The 20,240-nt window shown below is 43.0% G+C and overlaps 1 protein-coding gene across 3 annotated transcripts in view; it reads left to right on the top strand.

Moving 5' to 3' along the window:
• The window catches only part of plxnb1b (plexin b1b), a 97,503-nt gene that overhangs the window by 36,924 nt on the left and 40,339 nt on the right, over nucleotides 1-20,240 (top strand). For all 3 annotated transcript variants that reach the window (XM_076750285.1, XM_076750308.1, XM_076750296.1), the window contains one exon: nucleotides 19,629-19,716. The gene's annotated coding sequence lies outside the window, so the exon portion shown is untranslated. The remainder of the gene's footprint in view (nucleotides 1-19,628; nucleotides 19,717-20,240) is intronic.

Consider the following 20,240-nt stretch of genomic DNA (forward strand, 5'->3'; position numbering starts at 1 on the left):
TTTGCAGTACTGTCCATATGCTGGATACAAATGAGAACACACACACTGTCTCTGCAGAAATCAAGCTTATTGCAGCCTTTTTGGCAAAAAAAAAATAAAAAAAAAAAATGTAGCTTTGCAGCCATGATGATTAAGGTCTGTTGCAAGCGGCAATTTGGGCTGTTATAAATCAAATTTTGATTGCCTTTACAACTCCTCTGATAATGTGCGGATTCGTTCATTTCACCACTACTCAGCAAGAAGTTATGGAAAAACAAGCAGCACTCACATGAATTGCTTCATTTGTCAAGTGTTTCAATTTAATGACCATAAAGCCCTTAAAAAGTATGAGTAAGTGTAAGTTGTATGCGAGAGCTTGCGTGACTTGAGTCATTTGGTGGGCGTGTAGTTTAATTATGATGCCCTGCTAGATTTAGCGTCCTCTGAAATGGACAGCTGTTCACTGGCTGACTGCTGTGTGATAACGTTATGGAAAGGTGCATCTACGCCGTCGTGTTAAACCAAGGGTGTGGGATGGCAGTGAGCATAGCTCTGATGGGGATCAACGTTGCTAAGTGCCACGTGCTAAGTGCTAGCCACAAAGCCGCTGTGGTACACTGACAGTTGGGATCTATCATATATTTCTGTGCTACAACACTGTCCTTACCCACCCCCGCTGAAGCCAGTGTGTGTGTTGCAGGGAATAAGATTGTGTTTCTAGCTCTTGCGTATTACTGAAATGGCTCTTTCCAATTAGCCTTGCATTGGGTTAGCCAGCCAATTCATTCTCTTGTGCTTCTGCTGACAGCTTAGTTGTGCCATCTTACAATCAATGTACACTAAGTGGTAAATGTATTGCTGATGTAACAGGTTAGAACTTGAAGTGGCTAATATGAGATTTAAGATGTGTATTAATTGTGGGATTGTATTTTTGCATATAACCAAGAGAAGGGAGTTGTCTAGGTCCTCTGTCTGTAGACGTAAAAACAATAAAGACAATTTAAACATTGGGAAACTTGAGCTTATTTAGTAAATGCAACAAAAAGGATTTTGCATAAAACAGGTATGTACTTCTCAAAGTGAGGTGTTGAGAAATGATTGTTTTGGTATCTGTACTGACTATTGAGTATCATATTGGCACTTGTACTGAAAATGTATCCAGTTATACTTAGCTCATGGTTTTCTCTATTCAGTTTTACAAGCACACCGAATTTCTGAAAGTTGCATACATCACCCAAACAGATTGAGTATTACGTTCGACTGCAGTTGGCATGTCAGTGTCGCCAGCTGCCCTGTGAAGAGTGTGAAGGCACCTCTGTGCTCCCCAGTTCCTCAGACCTCATTTGATGAGTACACAGTGAACAGATGTTAAGCAGCCATCACACAGCTGAAAATACCCACCAAAACATGATTTAACTTCCACCCTGAACACTGCAAGAACCACCAAAATCCAAACAATATCACCATGCAACAAGCAGCGCACACAGTGACGTTATTGTGTTCACATTCAACCACAGCTAAAACAGGCTGTTCCACTGTGTGCTTCCAGAGCGCTTTTGCATTTTTACATCCCCTATTGTCTAGTGTAACAGAAATAATTTAAAGCCCATTGCTTCTGGTTCACCTTTAAAAGCGTGCTGTGCTGTGCAGATTTTTATTGTATATTCCCAGTAGGAGGTGAGGCTGGAGCTATGAAGGAAATGTTCCCTGTGTGAGCATTTAACTCTGAATGTCAAGCTGCTTCAAAGATCCTGCACTATTTATGGTGAGGGAGTGAAGAGAGAGAATAGGGGTCCCGACGAGACATTCCTGCATCTTTACTACCTGGACTCCACACACATGCAGAGCAGAGTGAGAAATTGAGTTTAGAGGAAGGAGTTTGAAGTCGACGTAGTGATTCCAGACCCATTAGTCACTTGTTTTTCCTTGGTATCGGCAGATAAATAATGTTCGTTTGTAATCAGTGATTCATAAAATTGTGCAAGTCAGATTGTGTCATTGTTTACAAGAAAAAACATTGGAGGCAGTAAATCATGTCCCTGGCTGTAGGTGTGGCCATGGAGCAAAAGGAAGAAGATGTTTTCATTTAAGAAAGAGTTAAGATAGAAATCATAGAAAACATAAAAGTCTAAAGTTAGTCTGAACCAGTGGTTCCCAAACTCTTGCTCATGCCTGTCACATAGGGAGCAGGTCAGAGTGGATGAACAGGTCAGACACCCAGGGCACTGAGTTTTTGTCCAGCCTGGTGTGGTTGAGTTGTTTAAGCTTAGTGCAGTTGTTATTTTCAGCTTCTTTTTTTGATTTCAACATAATTATGATGTTGTAGGAACAGCACCAACACAGTGATATCAGATCGTGAGTCCAAACTCACACCCTCATTCAATCATTCACTGCTCTGTATGTCGCAGGTTGTGAGTAATAGTGAGCAGTAAATGGAGATTTTGGACACTGATGAATCATCATCATTTGGGTCATACTGACAGGTGTCATTGTCATCACACAGCAAACACATCACGTTCTCACTGCTTCCCTCTTTATTTCAACAAATCCAGAGTGAGTGGTAATTGTTGGAACAGTGACAGAGGGAGCCAGGAAGGGTTTGGTGAGGTTCTTGTTTTGTTTTTGTTGCATTTGAATGAAGTGTGTCTTATGATGATAAAATGACAGTTTGTGTAAATGGTCAGGCAGTGTACAATGTACAGTCAATGTACGTCCACTTTTAGTGGAAACTCTGCACACAACATCGCTTTCATTGATTGAAAATGAAACGTAGGCCAAGCTGAAACAAGCAAATAATTCAACAACACGTTATAGGATATCATTTGTTTCTTTTGTAATCTGTAGGTATGTGGATCTTTTAAAAGACGTTTATGTTGAAATAATACACAAATGTATGTCCCTCGTATTTGGTTTCCCTTTTATGGACATAATGCACAAAAATAGATCTTTGAGGGGTTTGAACCCATGTGCTTTATTTTAGAAGGAATATTGGAACATCATTTTGACAGCCCTACTGGACACTACTACTCTGTTGCATTTTGGGAATTTTTGAGGGTGCTCTGTATGCACTCAGAATTCAGTCACTCCAATAAAATGACAGAGGGTAAATATAACACAGAGTTTAGTGAAAAGGAGGTGATTTCAGACACAGGCAGGACGTCTGCTGTGAAAAAAGTCTGGAAGGTCACACGTGTTTTCCCCTGGCTATGTGCGATCCCTCAGGACTGGCTCTGCCCTCTAGTCTGAGAACCACTGGTGTAAACAGATGGGCGGACAGAAGTAGCTTTCACACCTGGAGTTTTGTTCAGTGGAAAATTATGATGCAGGATGGCACTCACCCAAAACTGTCCAATGAACGACTTACCTGTCAGGAAACAATGTCAATTACATTACCAATCAATCACAACCCACAAGCATGACAGCAAGAAACAGATGTACCATAATATCACTTTATGAGGAGGGGGTATAGTTACTGTTTCGCTCATTTTTTACCAAGGATATGTTAAAAATGACACAGCACACACACGGGTTATCTGTTTTTTACTGTCTGATGTATCTGTGAAAATTCCTGCGCCCACATGCTGACATGCACATGTGGTTTCCTTTGTTACTCAATGGTTGTGGAGAAATGTATTTCTAAATAACTTTCAGGGGATTCCTTTCTTGACGGTTCACAGTCAGTAGATTCATTTGGTAGTAGTTTATCTGAATCCATGCTTAAACCACATGTTCATGATCATAAAATTGTGATTGGTCTGCTTTGCTTTCACACACCAGATTCCATTTGGAACCTGGACCAGACCCTCCTTTTTAAACGTTTTGTCTGATGACGGCTACACGAACACAACCAAATGAGCGACTACACCAGTGTTCGGTTAAACTGCACCAAAGAGGTTAGACGTGAGGGCACACGCCAGAATGAGAGGGAAATATTCAGATGTGTGATGACACTTACTGGGCAGACAGTGGCTGGAGCTCCGGAAAGCCGGGCAGTCCTCTGACAGTTTGAGGGAATGACGGACAGACAAGTGTGTTGAATGGAGGGTGGTGCAGTGAAGGATAACTCGTCTCTGCTCCCTTTACGCCTCCTTCCATCCCTCTGCACCTCTGCAGCCTAATAACCAGACTGACACTCGTGTCCTTCAGCACCTCATTGTAAACCTCCTGCTTGTAAAACAGGCAGAGGCGAGACAAAGTCCCAGCGATAATATCTGTCCCTCTCTCCACCACACACACACACACAGAGTCACTATCACTCGGAAAGTAAATAACATTTATGCGATCTCGATTCAGACAGGAATGTGCGGAGCTCGTATCTATTTTTCTTTTTTAATGAGCATCTCCTTTCCAAGACGGTCCTCTGTGTGTCAGTCCTGTCAGAATAGCACACTTTGCTCCAGCCAGCAGCAGCCTCGTACGGGTGTGTTCACCAAGGGTGGCCCAAACCACGATGGCAAGTCCACCTTCAGGGTGGTCTGCTGTGGCAGAGCAGGTTTGTTGTTAAAGATTACTCATAGCCTCAGACAGTGTCACGCTTCTTAGGCTGTATTACACTGAAAGGTAACTCGCTGTAGTTGTCATGGTGTTACATAAGGTTATGTGACGCATTATGGCCTGCAAACATGCACACACACACATACACCCCTACACAGCCTGCCTTTCGAGGCATTTACCAACAACCTGGACTTGTACAAATACACAGAAATGCATCCACGTGAATTTCCTCCTCTCACATGCACACACACTGTCTACCCTCCCCCATCATATTTCCATAAATATGAAGTACATTTGCATTGTGAGCAGCTTGTAAAAATCCCTCTCCTGAGCTCCATAATTGGCTGTTAGGCTGTGGTCTCTTGTCCCGTCCTGGAGCACTGAAGCCGGAGTGAAGCAGCAGCAGCTCCACACAGCGATGCTCACCTCTGAGAGGAATCCGTGGCATTTAACAGAGCCCGGTGAAGAGCGGTGGCCGGCTGTGGAGGTCAACTGTTTGTGTAAAAGCAACAACAAGAAAAGTTTTAATGACTGCGAATCTCGTTTAGTTTCTGGAAAATAGAAAAATATTCTTTCAGGAACCAAGTTACATTATGTTAAAAAGAAGGAAGCACACAGATCTGATAAATCCTCCCTGAGCTTTTTGTCTTTCTTTGCTCAGCTCTCTAGGAAACACACTTCCAATTATTGATTTTGATGGCGTTGCTTTTAATGAGGATCGGTAGCAAGAGCAAGTGGAGTTATTCTTTTGCTCAACAGATCTGTTTACAAATAATTAGTTTTGTATGGTTGAGCCCTCCGGTGATGTGCACTGTGTGAGTGCTTGATTCTGTGTTTGTCTTGGTCATCAACCTGTGTAACATCCCCATTATCTGACTCGCAGCTGTGGGAATGCCCGAGGCTCTTCATGGTTTCATGGCTTGTCAAACGCGTGGAGTGGCTGGCAGCACTTCTGCTTTCCAGCTTCGATAGGAGAGTGACTTTTTTTTTATTCTGATGCTGTGTTGGAGAAGCTCATTTAGTTTTTACTGCACTCCAGACTCTGTCGCAGTCTCTAACTGTTTTATGACTTCATTCTCACCTTTGCATGTTATACAACAAGCGTGGCTCCATAAGCAACACACACCCAAATGTTTTATTGAGGCAACACTATGGAAAAGCAGCATTGGCCGCATGGGACCACAAAGAGGCTCTTTGTGTGGTGGTGTGTTTTACACACACACACACACACACACACACACACACACACACACACACACACACACAGAGCATTTTCAGGGAGGACCAGACAACACAGCAGCCACACTAACATTTACCCTTCACCCTCTCTGCACTGCCCTTGTTATTGCCCAGGCAGGCACAGAAAGGATCCTTTATATATACCCGTGTGTGTGTGTGTGTGTGTGTGTGTGTGTGTGTGTGTGTGTGTAGGTCTGAATTACCCCTCCATGAGAGCATGCTATCCATGCTTTGCAAAATCTCCTCTGCTGGCCTTCAAGAACACTGCCTTTAATATTATCCTAAGATTGCAACAGCTAGCACTTTACCTGCTGCTCAGAAAAAGCCCAGTGTTGTGAGGAAAAGAGGATTATGGTACCGGTTTCAAGAGAGACAGAGAGAGAGAGGGTGTATTGTGCCTGAGTGCTTGGAGGTGAGTGCCATGTCAGTCGGAAATGAATTTTCAGAACAGTTGCTCAGTGTTTCAAAGGACTGTTTGAGGCTGCGGTAAGCCTTTACTGAGCTCTGTTTCACAGCAGCACGGCTCATCTCGTTCCACAACCTGAACTTTTCCTCATCGTGTAGAGCAACAGAATTCAGGTCTGTGCACAAATTGTTCAATCACAATCTTAAATTTATCCTCAGCTGACTCCTTGGTGCCTGAGTTGCTGGTCTACGATCTCCATAGTTATTCAGAAGAGCAGTAGACATTTTTGGAAATATCAGTTCCATTTTTGTCTGGATGTAATTGAAGTATTTTCAGGCATGGAGAAGGCCGACCCTGAATCCCAGTAGAATCTTACAGGAATTCAGGTGTTACAATGTCATAGATTGGCCAACAGGTCTGTTTAGCTGTGAAGTATTTCTTCAAAGCTGAGACGAGGAGAAATCAGCAACGCTACAGATGTGTTCACATTGAATCTGATGTAAACGCTTGAACTTTCTTTCTTTAATGTTGTCAACTTGTGCAAATTATTCTTTTCCTCAATTTGTGCCTGAATTCCTGTCTTTGCTTTGACATGTTTGCAGTGGTGTTGCCTGTATAATTTGCTTTCATAGAGCCTGAACATACTGTTAACACTCGAATCATTTAGTGTTGTTGTTGCTTCCATAAAGTTAGAGTCACAAAAGACGGATTTTTAAAAGAATGGTCAAAGTGAAATGCTGTCTTTCAGTCTCTAGTATATGCGATGCTCCAAAAACAATGAATCCTGCTTTTCCCATAATGCAACTCCAGGCATCTTCCAGCTGTCAGCTTTTTGTGGTTGCTTCATAAATATTAATGCCAGAGTGACAGGCTGTATACTGCGTGATAAAAGGAGATTCTCGGGTGTCTGGAGTTCGATTTCAGTGTATTTCAGTGTAGTATTCTATATGAAACCAATTTTTGGAAAAAAAACCAAAACAAAACAAAAAAACCCTTTTTTTTTTGCCTTTATGAACAAATGGCAGACTGATGAATATGCAGTCATAACAATTCAGCCAACATTTAGCAGCAGACAGTGGATAATCCCAGATAATTGTCAGACTGAAATTTTCCCATAGAGCAACATTAAAAAATGTCCACGATAATTAAACCGCCGAATAAGTTGAAATGGACCAGACTCCAGTAATGCTGCGAGAAGAGATAATCCCTGACACTCAGCCTTTTCTCTCTTTGACCTCACTCCCTCACACATTTATCTCTTTCATCCAATATTATGTTGCCTGCATTTTGGTGTATTCGTGGTGTTAAGCCTTTTTCTTTCTTGCTTAATGTCTTGTTGGAAAATCCCAAAATGGTCTCCACATTTGGAAAGAGGACAAGACTCTGTGTTTAGTTTGTAAAAGTAAACAATGAGAAAATGCCCCGATGATTCAGTCATAAAACTCACTTTGCTTCATTTCCACCTCAATCCTATATTTGCATTTTCAGTGAAATGTAAATCAACGTATCAGCAAGCAGAACTTGACAGGATCTAAGCACCATGCCTACTGGAATGAACTGCAGTGCCACATAATAGCCGAGGCTTCATGTATTTTGACTTCAAAGATTTGGCGAGGGTTAGAACAGACAAAATGGATAAAATCCTTTATCAAAGTATGTGTGATTTTATATTGCAATGATTATGTATAGCTGGAAAATCAATCAAGACACTAGAGACAAAGTCAGAGGATCACCAGCATCATCGGGATGTATCGTCTGGGAACCATGAATGTTAGACACTGCCATCTCTGCTGCTCTGTAGCTAGCATGACTAAAAAGCACTATAGTACCATCCACAATGTGTGTGTTCAGCTTGGTATACTGATGTCAGATGATAAAATGACCAATAATGACACAATTAGACAAGATTTAAAGGTTTGCATGATTTTGTCACATGAATGCTATTTTGTCTTTGTAGCCATTTTTCATATCTTATACAGACATGCAGAAACTATGTGCCATATTCAGATACAGCTGACGCTGTGAGCTTGCAGGATTTCACAAAACGATGTTTTGTAAAGCTCTAAAAGAGCCAGGACTTAAGCTCTGTTGAAGAGCTGTAAGACTAAAACACTGAGACAGGATCGTTAAAAATGAGGTGAGAGAGTTTGGATTGGTGTGTGGAGTGTCAGCTTGAGATCCCCCCACTCAGGAAGAGACAGGAAGTGAAGTTTGAATGTGGATGTTACTGGGGATACTGCCTTCCTCTCTGTTGCTAGGAAACTTTGACCAATCACACTTCATTTTGCAGCTGCTCTATTGGTTCAATTCTCAAAGTTAGCACTATGCTACTGGCATGGAATCCTGTACTGCAAGGCCAAGTAGCATTAACAAGCTGTCAAGGCCTGAGGGGTGTGTGTCTGGTCCCCTCTCCTGTGACTTGAGTCATGAATATGGAGCAGCTTCTGGCTTTGTTCAGTCACTCACACACAGCATCAAACACAAGATAGGACTGTCAGAGTGAGCATCATGTCAGAGTGTGTCTTCAGAGCAGGTTATAGCAGCTGAATTACAAGCCCTGAACCAGCACTTTATCTGGTGAGGCGTAGAGAAACGCAGGTGGAGGTGAACCAGGGCTGGCTGGAGGACCTGGTAGGTGTGTGTACACTAAGTGTACTCAGTGTACGATGTGAAGATTTTACCAAGTGCTTGTTGTAAAATCAGAGTTTGGGGTTTCAAATTAGAGGTTAGATGAGGATCAAGTTTGCATTGAAAGAATACATAGTTTTATTTTTGTTTCCAACAAGGTCTTATTTTCATCGTGCATCATTCCTGTCAGTTATATAACAAAACGCTGTGTAATTCAATACCTTAACTGCTGAGATCTGAGAACAGCATCAGTGCCGACAGAGGTAGTACCTGGACGTACGCTTCAGTAACCACCTCACCGTTGGCTCTTTGCATTTACCTGATTTCTTAACAGTCATGTCAACAAGAAACCTGCTCTCTGTAACCAGGTTAAGGGATGAGAGAAACCCAGTGTGCACAGCTGGAGTTCTGCTGGAGAAACCTGATTTCTTGGCCATGTATATGTGTCAATCATTTCACTAACAGGAAATGACATACAGGTCACAAGTTTGACCATATTCCACAGTGTGCTGATATAGAGGTCTGTTGTATCCGTCTGTTAGATGTAGATTTTTTTTAGGTACTTCCTGTACACTTTGTAGTTTGTTTTTTGTTGTAATTGGTGTGCATTCACTGACTGAAATGTGAATTTGCTAACAGTCTGTCTGGTTGTCAGCCTGCTCATGTTGCTTGCCTAAAGGCCTCAGTATGCTTCAAACAACGTGTTTGTCAAATCAGCGTCGTGCGTCGTGCCCAACAGAGTGACACCATGAATGCCTTCGAGGAGAGACTGTCTGGACGTGTGTGCTGTTATCCCAATTTCTACAACTCATTGCGTCAAGACAACTAATGCATGCAAAAAGACACAGAATTCTTGAGGAAAGGTCAGGGAGGCAGTGCGAGCACCCATGAGGAGGCTGCAGCAGGCCTTTCTGGCCCACTTTCCAGTCTGACCACTTGGTACAGGTTGCCGTCAGATACGGTCACAAGACATGTCTTAGGAACAAGTTCATTTAACATATTCTGATTCTGGCCTGAAAGTCTGTTTTACTTTTGACATACTGTTAGTGGTTTTATATATGGGTGTTCAGAAAGTGGCAGCTTATATGAATAGAAACAGGCATCAGGGACTTGCTGAATAATTTAGTCAAACGTTGTTGTACTCATACTTTGGCTTCAGTGCTTTTCACCCATTAACCATCACAGCTCAGCATCTTGTGAGAGTTTCTGCTTTCTCATTCCTGCTCACCATGTTATCATTCAAGTGTTCACTTGTAAGAGCTGTATTTCTTACTGTATGTTGAGGCAGCAGCAGCAGCTCCCCTCGCAGTGCCTATAGGCCCGTTGCTGTTGCTGGGCTGTGACACTTGGTGATGGAAATGAGCAGACAGGAAAAAATAGCTCTTGTCCATCTTGTCCGTACTTTTCCTCTCTGTCAGAGGAGTTTCTGCATTCTTTCTGATCATGTGTGCATAGTTCCCTCCGCCATAATCAGTATGTCAAAACACAAGCTATAATTTGCCTGTGAAGGCATTGCCTCATGAAAACACAAATGTACATACACACACACACACACACACACACACGCATGCACACACATTGACTCGCACATTTTTTTTTTTCCCTTCCCAGCACGTTAGTGCTAGACAGTGACTTTGTACTGTTTATATGAGCTTGATTACTGCTGATATCACAGTTCAGCGGAGCAGAAACACAGACTGTAGCTTCTGTTTGCATCTAAGAGTCATAAAGTCCAAATTATCATTTTTCATGTCTGTCCAAGTATTTGTTAACTGGCCTGCGAGGCCTTTTCTGATTGAAGCGGTATCACATGCTCCAGTTTTTCCTGGGTGATATGTCATGTATTGATTTATACAATATGTGGCTGGAAACAATGCAAAGGAATTTACAATATCTGTGAGGCTAATTGTTGTAGATCAATATAGCCTTTCAAACAACAATACCTGGAGGAGAAAACAATTTAAACGTAGATTTTCACTCTGATTTTTTTGTTGCCCTGCATCAAAATGTGTTGTCTTCTGTGGTCAGAGGACAGTGTTGGCACAGTTTGCAGATCAGGGTTGTCTGGTGGTGAGGACAGATTTTCTCCCACTAACAGAAAGTGAAGAAAACATTTGGAATGAAAAACAGCAAAGAGCTGCAGAGCTGTCTACAGCATATACCCGCCAACTGGTTCCTGATGGCCACTCAACGCACACACAGCCTGTGGGCACTGGATGGCAGACAGTGGGGAAACACACTTGGTCCAACAAGGCCGGTAGCCACACGCTCGTGTCCATAACTGGCAAAGGATCTTCAATGGGCAGGGCCGGAGCTGTCGGGACACAGCAGACCAATGTCAAAGGTTGTGTTTTGCTAATTTGCCTCAGGATAACTGCTGTCCTGCCCACCGGAGCTCCTGGTGGAACAGCAGAGCTATTCAGTGCAATGACTTCCCTGATTTTCATCAGGTTCTAAGTTCCTGAGGCCCCATCTGGTGACATGCTGAGTGCCTCCTGCTGGAGGAGGAGGAAAGCTTATTTTCATAGAGCTTTACAGTTTATTATCTTACCAATATGATGTGTCCCTCTCTCTTTTTTTCAAGTCCTTCTCTCCAATGTTTCTAGTTAACCTCTATTACTGATCCTTCCTCTCCTCAGAGCTTTTATGGCTATCAAATAACCCTCTCACCTGGTCAAGTGTCTCCTCCTGCTGTCTGTGGGAGTGATGGTTGTCATCTTTGAACTCTCTGTCCTGTTGAATAACTTAGACCGTTAAGCAGTTAAATACAGTCTCCAAGAGTGTGTCTCAGTGTTAAGTTGGTAATGATAACCTGTGTGTGTGGGTCTCTGTGTGTCCCCACCCTTCTATTCTGTGTAAATGTGAGTGTCCCGTTGGACAGCCGCCATCCACAGTGACTGCCCTGAACACTGGAATTATACGCTAGGATTCCACACACACACACACACACACACACACACACACACACACACACACACACACACACACACACACACACACACCACTCTGTACTTTGTCTAACCCACTGTGGTGCAGAGGTTACACCATACACGTACATGCTTTGCACCTATGACCAGTAAAATAAATTAATTGTTTTAAAGTGACTTTTTAAATAGATTTCAGGCCCTGAGACAATAAAATGTCTTGTTTACTGCACAGTTCACTGTAAACAGGGTCTTGTGTTGGCAAGAACGCCTCAGATGTATTCTTCACAGAGTAAAAACATGAAGAAATAAAACGAGAAGAAGAAATGCTGCTTGTTTTGCTGCACATCAGCCAAATACCCTCAGAGTCAGAATAAGTGAACATAAGCAGACACTGCAGAGGATTTAAGCTGCAGAAAGTTGTTTTTTTCATGCGCTTTTCAGATTAACCTAAATACAGTAAATACTTTGTTTTCTCAATGTGTTTGTTCACATCTGTATGTTAGAAAAACCTATAACCTCAATGTGTGTGCACTGTGCTCACTGATACTATTCTGAACACGGTTTCCATTACAGGTAAGGCTATGTGGTATAATAGGATTAACCTCTAGAATCTGAATACTCTGCCCTGACGTCTCTCCATCAGCAGATGTTTTTTGTTCCAGCTGCAGTTACAGCATGAAATGGCAAAGCACAATAGCACTGCAGTAACGTGGCAGTATTTGTAATGCGACAGCACCCAATCAGTATGAAACTCTCCACCAAAATCTCTTTTTGTGTGGGTGGAGGGGGGCTGTCCCTGGCCAGAAGTGAACATGGAATGTTGTAGGTCAGTTTCCCAGGCTGTTTGGTTTTATAATACAGACATTTCAAAATGTCTTATCATCCTGTCTCTATCATATTTAATGGGGATGTGTGCGGAGAACAGTGTCAGGAGGCCAGCGTGCGGGGTGTGTATTAACGTTATATTTACACTATTTTGAGTGTGTGTTCTGCTCTGTAGTGAGTTGTGCCTCAACCTGTCTCATCACTGTCGCAGTGTTGACTTGTTTTGATGCTTCCAGGCTTCAGTGTGGAGTAGATGACGGTACCACCAACACTTTGTCTCAAAACCAAATAATATCACAGTGGAAGGTGTAAGTTTTAACTTACCCCAAAGCATTATTGCCTCTCTGCTTCAGTGCATTCAAAAGTTATTGCTCACACCAATGTAGATACTTTATGATGTGTGCGCTGCCAGCCGCACCTGTCTGTATTTGAGTTACGATCCAGATAAAGTCTGCAGACTTTTAATAGCTTCCTGTGTGGCAGCTGTGACTGTTTATGATGGCACTGATGACTCGCTATTTGCTCTCATTTCTGCCCCTTAACATCGAATTCCACCACAGACATGCTCCTTTATCATGTTGACATGACTCAAAGGACTATTGCAGTGTGATTGGAGATGTTGCTCATTTCCTGTTGGACTGTTTTTTTTCTTCTATTCTGTTGCCAGTAAAAAGGAGGCACTAATTTAAAGTGTAATTGGGATTGTGTTTAAATGGTATGTCTTATTTTTCCATTTGTTTGACAGAGCTGGTAGAACCATCATTTTCGTCTGTCTCTTGACTTGAATGATGTGGCAGGAGGCAGATGTAACCAAAGAGTTGGAGCTTAGCTATTAATTAGGTGTAGCTTCATTTTGAAGGTGACGATGGAAAACAATTGAGAAGAAATAAGACGTTAAGATTAGAGTGGCTTAGTTAGCAGCTTTGCAAAATGCAGTCATTGGGGTGACTGCAGTCATTGTCTTTTCTCACTGAATTGGAAGTCTGCAGTCTTATTTTCTGCTTCAGACAGATGTGTGAAGTATCTTTGATTATGCCAAAATTATATATATATATTTAAAAAAACCCGTCAGAGTCAGCATGAACAGATTGAATGGGAGCCAGAAGCTCACATCATGCCTGAATAGTCCTTTTAAGGCTGACATCCCATCTGACCTCAGCCCAGTGAACAGCAGCCTTTACACAGAGAGCAACTCTGATTCACAACGAGGAAAAAGGAAGCGCATGCACACGTTTGTTCAAAGCTATTGAGTTCCACCCAAATGTAGAGGTGATCCCCGAGACCCGGATGTCCGTCCTGTCTTGTATCCAGGCTCAACCTCTGTCACCCCAGGGAAGATTTCTTCTGGGCCATAAAGTTTAACAACCATGGGAACTTCCTTTACTCACCCAGCTCCTCTGCAGCGACAAGTGGCTCTCCTCTGACCACTGAAACATGTCCAGAAAAGCCCACTGCCATGTCATTGAGGGACTACATCCCTTAAAAGGGCCTGATCAGGGACACTGAGGGACTTTTATGTCTTAATTTCTGGAAGGACGTTTTCCGGAAGAGAGCGCAGGGCGATGATTTCCCTCCTCCTCCTCCTCCTCCTCCTCTCTCTGTGAAGTTCATCAGCCAAGGAGGAATGTGTTCTTTGAGATGGGCAGCAATTGTTGGGGGTTTCTCTATAAATAACTTCTTGTCAGCCAGCCAGCTGGGCTGTCCAGCTCCAGCACCAGTGGGCAGACCAGTGGAGTGACTGAGAGGGAAAGAAAGCAGCACAGCTCTGACAACCACTGCTACTTCTGCATATGCTTATTAAGACACTGAAAAAAATTGGCCATAAATGACTCTGATTGTTGGTTGCAAACCATGTGACAATGTGTCAGCAACCAGTTTTTATTGTTGCATTTTTATTTTACACCATATAAGAAGTGGAAATGTCGCACTTTATAGTAAACAGCTGTGCAGGTTCAGTGTGCAGCTAAAAAATCTCCGGAAGCAATGTTGGCAGCGTGCAGCAGGCTGAGTGATACGGCCGCTCTGATGTTATGACTGAGCCTGTTATTAATAGTTACTAGACAGAGCTACTGGCAGGGTGGGAGAAACTGTAGCAGGCAGTAAAAGCTTTGCTACACCACCCAAAGGAAGATTGATTTGTGGTGTTTATAAGTAATGTATTTTTAATGTTTCTAATCAGAAGAAAAATATTGCACCCAGTAGCACAGGAAGTTTGTGAGGGAACAGACATGTTGCAAGTGTTCCTGATAAACACAAGAGTGTTATTTGTTACACTGTGGTGGGTTCAAATGAAACACATTAACACGAGAGGTTGTATCTCAGCTGTCTGCGTGAATATCCTGAGCGTCATTGTTCTCAGTGATTTTCACATGTAAGGTGAGTGACGGTGGGAGAGCTTCTTTCATAGATATGGAACTCCCCCGGTCACCAAATCTTTAACAAAGAATGGACAGGTATGTTTGAAAAGATCTAGGTCAAAAGTGTGAGCGTGTGTACGAAAAAACATAAGGTGAGAAGTTGACTATGAGAGTCATAGTAACATGCGTTTTAGTGCAAAACATCCATTCGCTGAGTGTCACCTTCTGTTGTGTGTTCCACTAACAGCAAGCTGAATGCTGCGTTCATGTCCTATCAGTTTGACCGTGCTGATGAGCAGCAATGTTCAAAAACATTACTTCATGTCTGCTGTATCTTGGACATCTCTCAGGTTACTTCATTGGCTCAAATGTGTTGACATGTACTGACAGTGACAGTTGCTGTCATTCTATATTCCAGACCCACTTCAGGTGCTGCCTGGCATGCAAAGGCACATTTTGAAACAACTGTACAATATTTCTGATTTTTGTCATGAATGTGGACCTGCGTAGCACTTATTTGCACCCCTATATGTAACCCCCTATATGTAGGTATTAATAATTCAAACTAATTCTCATAACACACACCTATAGCATTGTTGCATTATTCAGGAGACCCTGTGCTTTCAGGTTGAACATTGAGAACTACTCTTAAACTTCTGTAGTCTGATATGTTCTGTCTCTGGGAGTCCAGAGAGACAACAGTGAACATTTGCAGAGCCCCAGTGTCCTTCCTGCTAGGTGTTAGGAAGTAGCCCTAATGGTTTACACAGCTTGTATATCACAGCAGTAACAGTTGTGTTGTGGAGAAGCAGGAGGAGGATGTTGACGGCCAGTGTTTGTGTAATTGAACACCGTGGGCTCTTACAGCCGCTAAAGCATCCTTTGTAAACACTGTTTGTTGATGTAAAGGCAATGACTGATTGCAGATGGCTGCATTCACCTAAGGCCTCGCTGAGTCCCACTATTCCTCCACATGTGTGTGTGTGTCTGGGCATTTTGGAGTGTGTTTATTTGTTTAAAGTGTACAGAGGAGGACTTCTCATTATAGGCGTGTGTGTGTGCTCGTGCACGTTTGTGTGTTTATGCTCACAATCATGTCACTAATTAGAAACTAGCTTTATTTCCCCTCCCCCTTGTTCTGCAAATGAGTGGGTGTTGAATGGAGCATTATGGGAAGGCACTATAATTAATGGCACCCCCCCACCCCTCTCTCTCTCTCTCTCTCTCTCTCTCTCTCTCTCTCTCTCTCTCTCTCTCTCTCTCTCTGGCTTATTATCATTAGTCACATTCCATCAGTTCCCAGTGAGCACTGAGGCTTGTGAGCTCTTGTTTGTGAGATTTCCCTCATCGTTTCCCCCTTCTCTGTCTCACCCCCATCTTCCCCTTTCACCATTGTCTTCCTGTAACCCCGTTTCTGTTTGCTAATGTCACTCTGCCAGCTTTTTGCACTTCAAATATCCTCCATACCCCTCCCTGCTGTTGTCCTTCTCTGTCGTCTCCAGAATGTAGGATAGCTGAATTGAAAATTAAGGCTGGACTCAATGAAGCGGATGATGGTTCAATTGAATGTGCCTCTCAGGAATGCTTCGTTGTGTTGTGGGGTCTTTTGGCTGCTGCTCAGGCTCCTGTCCAGTTCATTTGTGGTGGGTTGGGGTTGATAGACTTTGGTTAGTCCTAGGGGGATCCCACTCTGATGGTCCTGTCAACTTGATGTGGGCTCCACAGCTACCTGTCCTCTGAACAAAACATTGGTACAAGAATGTATTTACACTTAATCTTGCCTTTATAAACCTGGTTCAGTCTCAAAACTCTTTTGAAACCATCCTCCCATGGTTCATCAGTCTGGCATGGCCCTGCCTTCTTCAACATGAGACAATGAGTCATTTGAATGACTGAAAGGATATGTGGCTACCATCTGAACTTTGTCAATGTCAGGAGAGGAACATGGTTGGTCAACATATCCACCTTTGAAGGTCCAGATGACTCAGCACTACCCAACCCTTCACACCCCAACACTGTCTACCCAACACCAGTCACCACCACTATTGCATTCACCAGAAGGCAAGCATTTGCAAATTCTTTTCAACCTATATTCAGTTGAAGACAGCACAAAGACAGTTTTTCAGAAACATACACAAAACTCATTCTCTTTCCAAAAAAGTTGGGGCAGTTTCATGCTTGCTGTTGTTTTACATTACCTTTTCTTTTAACTACTCAGCATTCGAGAACGGAATTTCTTTCCCATTCTTGTTCGATATACAACTTGAGTCGCTCAACAGTTCAGGGTCTCCGCTGTTGTATTCTGTGCTGGAATCAGGATTGTACATGGGGCAGTGTTGGTGGAGGCATATTACTACTGCTGTCCAGTAGGAACATTTCATATTCCAGGTGATAACAATGCCACTGCACTAAAAATTTCATTGAGCTTAGCGTCAGGCACCTTCCAAGAGAACGGTATTACAGTTTGTTGAGGAAAATGACACAATCCAAGCCAACTACAGGTCACAACAAATACACACTTTTCTGTTTGTAAAGCAGTAGGTTGACTACTGATAGCAGCAGTTCGTTACTGGTATTATTCATAGCATGATAAAGTGAATTCATGACACTGAGTAGGTTGGACTGACCTTTTTCTTCATATGTGATAAAGTGCCATTTATCTTGAAATGTGTCATGACTTCATCACGTCTGTTTGCTGTGCGTCCTTCATATACTAAACACACTCTTTGTCAAACTGTCGTGACCTGTTTTTGCTGGAATATATGCTCTATATCTTAACATGCATATGAACTGAGTTAAGATACTTGTCTGCAGACAGGGCTGCAACAAGGTGGAGTCCATTACCTAAAAGTAAAGGGCAAATAAAGCAATTACAGGCAACATTTCCGCCTCTCTCCTCTCATCAAACTGATACCTTTTGGCTTGCTGAAGTCACAGACACACACACACAAAAAAAAAACTTCCACTCGAGGCGAAATGTGATTTTTAACGTGAGAGAATTGAATCAGGAGTCCATTCCCTTGTTCTCATATGTCTCAAACTCTGAATGAAGTTGGGTGTGATTGGATTATTCACTGCAGGGAAGGGAAACCTCTTCCAAATGAGCTCGTGCCAGAGTGATGGCAGCCCAGTTTACTGTAGTTTTCAGCTATTTGATTTGTAGCTTTTAGCAAATAGCAAATTAAGATAAATGAGGATCTGACTGGCCTGTTACTCTTGGATGAATGGAGTGACAGCGTCCACATTTTGAGAGTTATTGGAGAAGACAACCCTGTGCTCAAATCGACACTGTTACCCAAGATGGAGTAATATACATCCAATCTCCAGAAACCACTGGCAAGAGTAGGAAACAGGAGAAGCCCTGTATTTGTTGAACTACTGCTTCTACAAGTTAACATGCCGGTCATTCCTGTCTCTGCTCCGTTAGCCTCCGGACCAGTGCTTTCAGGATTATCTGCACAGTGCTGTAAAGCTCCTTTCCACCAGAGTTGTGACATGCTGACTGCAGAGTTTAGCCACTGAGGTGCAGCTTCCGAACCAGTTATTGAAAACTTGCTCTTCCACCCCCAGGGGTCAGAGGAGAGAGACTGTTTTTTGGTTTAGATTTGATGATTTTGGGGTCAGTCACAGAGGCAGCAATCAGTCTGCTTGACCCCTGTGCCTCTGCTAGTATTGGAACTGGAGGTAGTTCTACATGAGCATGCCATCGAGTGGAAAAACAAATGATAACAATGATCAGAATTATTGCACTCTTCTGAATAGTTTTTGTGTCCTTTCTTTTCATCTTTGGCCTGTTGCCAGGTTTTTACCCTCATTCCCACACACAAGAGATTGCAACCAACAAAGCAAGCTTTCTAATGCTTCTAGTGTGGCACGGAAAAAGGTGTGTGTGTGTGTGTGTGTGTGTGTGTGTGTGTGTGTGTGTGCGCGTGTGCGTGTGTTTGTGTGTGCGTGCGCTTGCGTGTACTGGATGAGGATCGGTCCATTCAGTGAGGTGAATAGTGTCTTTTTCAGTCCGTCTCTGTCTTTTTTCCCAACCTCCCCTTTGGTTAAGCCCGCTGGAGAGCCGCCTGAACTCGTAAGAGATAATCCTGCTTCTGTGCCAGTGATGGAGTGTTGGGAGGCAATGGAGGAGGAGAGGTGGATTGAAAGAAGAGGGAGATTATGAGCAGGAAAAAGGAGGATATACTGTATATGGAGTGAAAATGAGAACTGAGTGCAATTTAGCAGTGGTAACTGGAGACATGACAATATTTGACATATCAATTGTGAAACCACAGATTCAGGTGCACAATTAAGGGAACTGTACCACTCTCAAGGTTCTCATGCCATCTTCTTTTACCTCACAGCAACTTGTTTTTTTGGCAGGGACTATGAAGCCAAAGGGTTTTGTACCTTGTATCCTAGCAATGAGGGAGGATTGTATACTGGGACAGCGTGTGTGGCACTGAAAGCCCTCTTGGACTGACACTACTTGACTTGGCCTCTGCTGAGGGCTTTTTTACTTGCAAAAACGGATGTAGCCAGTCAGACATAGGTCTGACAGGAATTTCAATGGGTATGAGCTTCCCACGGCTTTTAGTGGACTGCAGTGATGCCAAAAAATACAAGGTGTTTGAACGTCAGAGTCTGTGTTTGTAGCCGACGCACAGGCTTGTGGTTGTAGTATGTTCTTGGATGAGGTTTGTCATACGTGCATACGTGGCCATAAATGACTCTGGGTGTTTAAGTATAGAGTATACTGATGTGTCTTCTCTTTCCTTTGTGTTACAGGTTGTGTCCAAAGGATGTGTTTTTAAACCTGAGCTGCTGGGAGGTCAAGAGGTGACATGCCTCTATAAAACACCACTGGAAACAAATGGTGAGGAGCGCCAGTATCAGATAGTTGATTATGTTGATGGAGTCATTCTAAGGTTTTTTTCAAACTGTTAATCATAGATTCTGAAATAGACACAATTGTTAATCTTATCAAACACTTCATAGTTTTATTAGTTGTCCTTCCACTTTAATCTGCAGAGAAATCAGACTTGTGCATAAACATCAAAGTACCAAACTGAACCCTGTTGGCGTGGGAGGGGGGTCACTGGTGATTGGGCAGCACCTGCTCACCTTGGTTGGCCAAAATTGTGTCAGGGTGGCCTTGGCCAACAAATGTTTGTTTCAGCCCCTGTAGTGTGTCATGGTAGAGAACAACCAACACAGCAGGGAGGGATCTTATCCCAGCATTAGCTAGCTTGTTGCAGCAGTTATGGGAACGCAGCACATGTACTGTAGGTAAGAAGGCCTCACATACTGATAACCTACAGTGCCTCAGTTCAGAAACAGGGTGTGACTGATGAATCCCATCACTTTTCTTACTCTGTGGCCTGGTAGCGGTCCATGGCT

The sequence above is a fragment of the Chaetodon auriga genome, chromosome 2 (assembly GCF_051107435.1).
Source record: "Chaetodon auriga isolate fChaAug3 chromosome 2, fChaAug3.hap1, whole genome shotgun sequence".
NCBI lineage: Eukaryota > Metazoa > Chordata > Actinopteri > Chaetodontiformes > Chaetodontidae > Chaetodon > Chaetodon auriga.